General features: G+C 42.8%; 1 pseudogene; it reads right to left on the bottom strand.

The window, feature by feature from the left end:
• Positions 1–2,899: 2,899 nt before the first annotated feature.
• LOC149237324 (uncharacterized) lies at positions 2,900–3,310 on the bottom strand (annotated as a pseudogene).
• Positions 3,311–4,596: the final 1,286 nt, after the last annotated feature.

Raw genomic sequence — 4,596 nt, 5'->3', positions numbered from 1 at the left:
TCAATGAAAGAACCATCCATCCCTTCCTATTCGTAAGGGAGAAAGGAGGGGGAAAGGTACTTACCGGGTGAAAATGAGACGGGAAGATATGAAAGGTAAACCCGGGTTCAATTTAGGTTCGGGAAGATCTCAAGTGATCCCTTACCTTATAACGAAGGTAAGTAATAACCTTCTCTACCACTTTGTTTGGGGGGTGCGAGTTCAGGGGGGGGGTTTACATACAATTGCAACCAAGGAGCAAAGTTGTTTATGGTTTCATCTCAGAGGCATTCTTATCACTTGGTAGATCCAAGTCCATGGCCTATTTCGGGTTCACTCGGAGCTTTGGCAACCACCGTTGGAGGTGTTATGTACATGCACCCATTTACAGGGGGTTCAACACTCCTCAGTTTGGGCTCGATATTCATCCCATATACCATGTTCGTACGGTGGCGCGATGTTATACGTGAATCCACGTTGGAGGGACATCATACCAAAGTCGTACAATTAGGACCTCGATATGGTTTTATTCCGTCCATCGTATCGGAGGTCATGTTCTTCTTCGCTTTTTTTCGGGCTTCTTTTCATTCTCCTTTGGCACCTGCGGTAGAGATCGGAGGTATCTGGCCCCCCAAAGGGATTGGGGTTTCAAATCCTTGGGAAATCCCTTTTCTTAATACCCCTATTCCCCCTCCATCCGGAGCTGCCGTAACTTGGGCTCATCATGCTATACTCGCGGGGAAAGAGCAACAAGCAGTTTACGCTTCAGTAGCCACCGTTTCACTGGCTCTAGTATCCACTGGGTTCCAAGGAATGGAGTATTATCAAGCACCTCCCACTGTCCCGGATGGTATTCATGGTTCTACCTTTCCCTCAGCAACCGGGTTTCATGGTTTTCATGTGATTATAGGTACTATTTCCCCAATCATACGTGGTATTCGCCAATATCTGGGTCATTTGACCAAGAAGCATCACGTTGGCTTTGAAGCAGCTGCATGGTACCGGCATTCCGTAGACGTGGTTCGGTCATTCCCATTTGTCCCTATCTATTGGTGGGGAGGTCTATGAAGAGACGAACAAGTGGATTGAGAAATGAAAGCTCGGGGACAGAGAGAACCGGGCTTTTCCGAAGAATTACTGCTGCTTCCCCACCCCCTTTGATTATCATATCGAAAGTTTTTTCCACTTTTCTACCAGATATCTATTTATTCCGGCATATTCATGTGGGGATCGAAGAGATTATGGCAGATTATGTTCACCAAGGAATGACCCGAAATTGGATTTTCATCTATCTGGGATCGTTCTTTTTCATAGTAATAAAAGATGTTTTCCTTTTTTTCGTTTCTTTTCTTAACAAATGGAATAACCCAATGGATCGACCGCTACGAGAAGAAGGTTATCGCCTTTCTTTATTCCCCTCAATCTAGCTAGGTCAGGTTATCACTAGATTCTTCCCTCAATCGCTCGCTAGAAGGATATGATAAGGAGAGGATGCGAAAAGCACGCTCGACTGATAAGGAGAGGACATTTATGCGCTCGACCGACTAATGGAGGGAGAGGACACAACACTACGCGCTCTTTGAGGGGAAGAAATCAAGGGTGAGGTAACGTGGCCCCTCTCAAATAAGTAACTAAGACGTGCGGGTTATCGGAGGCATTGACTTTCGCCTACGTGAAGGACAGCCGGTTTGTACTATTAACATGTCTGCTCCTCGGATTTGGTATTGGGTGGCTCCTTGTCCCAGAGCAGTTACTGGTTCAACCAGTTCGCGAGTGCACTTAAGGAAGCTGTTGAGTGCCCGATGAGGTTGATTGGTTTTCCATGTGTCTATTCCGGAATACACGACCAAGTAATAAATAGGCACGTTTACCGAACCTGAGGACAAAGGTCGAAAGCTTACCTGCTATAATGGCTAACGCACGCACTTACCTCGTACCCTTGCTTCTTTGCTCCGTTGCGCCTTAGTAACGCTATATAGTTGCTGATTCGGAATTGTAACCAAGCATCCCCCATTGGTTCTATACCCGATTCAACACTAGATAGCTTCTCTGGTCCTTCACTAATCGGGGCTCAAACTCCAGAAATGAGAAATGCCAAACAAAATAGAATAGGAATAACACTTGATATTATTAGAAGAAAATGGGTTGTTTGAGAGAAGGCATAGCGCTACTCCTCTTACGGATAGATGGGACTAGGACTGATATCATGCTATTCTAGAGATAGATAGGCGAAGAACGACAAGGTCCGGAGGGTCTTGCGCTTCCTAGTGCAAGGACCCGACAGGGGGCTCGACTGATAAGGACCCTTTAGGGGGCTCGACTGTTAATGATGATGAGGTTAGGGGTAGTTAATGAATTTTATGTAGTCTAAGAAAGGAAGATCCAAAATAAAAAGGAGGTTCGAATCATGTCATTTTAGGAAGAAATAAAGGACATAAGAAGAGAGATTCTTAATCTCTGAAAACAAGTAAATGGAAAGTATGAGAATAATAAGGGAGAAAATATGGTAGGTAATGTGTTATAAGATAATTTGTCCTTTCAAATCTATTCCAAAATTTGAAAAAATCGTCCGTCTATATATGTAGAATATTAAAATCATAACAGTCGTGTTATACGAATTGCTTTCTATGCAAATCTATTCTGAGTTAAATTGAGGAAAGAAAAAATAATATAATCGTGACAAAATCTATTACGAAAATTACTATTAGCAAATTTATAAAACAAACCTGCCGCGCAGCCTCTGGAAAATACTAAATATTTATATATAAAATCTCTCCGACAGAAGAAGAAATACAAGCCAGTCATTGATTTTCATAATAAAAAATTTCGAGTTAGTTCAGTTATCTAAAGCCCAAGGAGCTTGACGCTTGATGGCCTGCACGTCTTGGGGAGAAAGGTCATTTTCAATGTTCAGCACCTCTCACGCTTTTTCGGGTGTTTTCAAAGCCGCAAGTACACCCGCAATAGTTCGACAGACCAAGTCAAGAAGAGTCGCGACATTCAGTTTCATGGCAGCCAGTCCAAGTTCGATCAAAGTGGGAAGATCCAAATTCACAAACTCTACATACCATGGGTCAACATCCTCTTCTGATCTCCAGGGACCGAAGGGATGATCAACATGGTATTCGCAATACTTGATAATCTTTTCCAAAATGTCTGTGGACACAGATGGCACGAGAATGGGATCTTCAGTGCCAAAGTACTCCGCCACATACTTTATTATCACCGACTGAAACACTACCACTTCTTCCACGGCGAATATTTTGCCATCGAAGCCCTTCAGTCTGACAATCTGATCTTTGTGAATGTCCTGCTTCATTTGTGTTTCCATTAACACGCAATTGAACGATGATGTTGATGTCTAAGTTTATTACAGAGGTAACGTGATGTATACTATTTCTTCGATCAACCAAGATTCTGGATCGCCAACAGATGATTTATCTCAATTATCCTTTCGATTTGGTATTGATGTTATGTAATATTTGGTATTGATGCACTTTTCCTAAATCGACATGCAAACTGTCAAAATGCACATGCACAATGCAAGTATTTCTTTTCTTCTTGCTTAATGTCGATGTATACAAAAAGAAAGCTGTTGTATAATTTCGAATTCGATTTCAAGCGTAAGCAAACAAGTTTTGTCCAATAATCAAAAGAACACCTTAAGATTCACTCGTTTCAACACAAGAAATACTGAAATTCGAACCATATAACGAAAGTAAATGCTCAAGCAGCTATGAACAGCAATAAACTAGCTCTTAGAATCACAACGACACTTTCTCACAGGTCTAGATCCAAGAGGTCATAGCAAGACTAGTTCGCTTTCGCTATGGGAAACAGTGAATGACAGTAAGAAATACCATAAGAACAATCACGGTTTCTTCATACAACTGAGGGGGAATGAAGGCAAAGAGAAGTGGTTTCAGCTGGGTATACAGGTTGACAACAGGCTGCAAAAACAATACTGAAAACTGGGCAACAGACAGTGGAGAATCCAAGTTGCACAAGGCAAAACTGGATCAGCGCAGGTGCTGCACTGTGAACCTGCGATGCAGCACAGGTAGCCCCTTCGGGTCCTGCGATGTCAGTGCAGGTAGCCTTTGTGGCAGCTGCACTGATGAGACAAGTTACGTCTCTCTCAGATTCCGGCTCACAGTTTGCTAAAAAATGAGCGGTTTTTGGCCAAATCAGTTGCTATCAGTCAAGTATACTCTAGAGGATGATTAAAGGAAGATGAACACTATCACAAAGAGAAAAAAAGAGTCCTTGTGGATCAGCTCTTCAAATCATAAACATGCCCAGCACTGGGCTAGAGTAGCTGCCCTCTACTTTGCATTCGAAGGACTCGCATGCAGTTTGATTCAGTACTCTTTTGTTTAAGAAATGAATAGCAAGAAACACAAGCTACCAACAAGACACGATCCCCAGCGGAGTCGCCAATCTGTTGTGGGGGAAAGTATCCAACTCGGAATGACCCTAACCCACTCTAAGGGTGACAGTTCCTTAGCAACAGCTGAAAGCAAAGCTATCTAAAGTTTCTTCTTTATGACATGCAAGAGATAAAAGGGATAGATCCACTTACCGATGTCTTGCGCAAATGGTCGATCCAATCTCCTT

Source organism: Pinus tabuliformis, chromosome 8, assembly GCF_031772625.1.
Source record: "Pinus tabuliformis cultivar Carrire ecotype Pingquan chromosome 8, CPIR1, whole genome shotgun sequence".
NCBI lineage: Eukaryota > Viridiplantae > Streptophyta > Pinopsida > Pinales > Pinaceae > Pinus > Pinus tabuliformis.
This window is presented reverse-complemented; position numbering and strand designations above follow the sequence as displayed.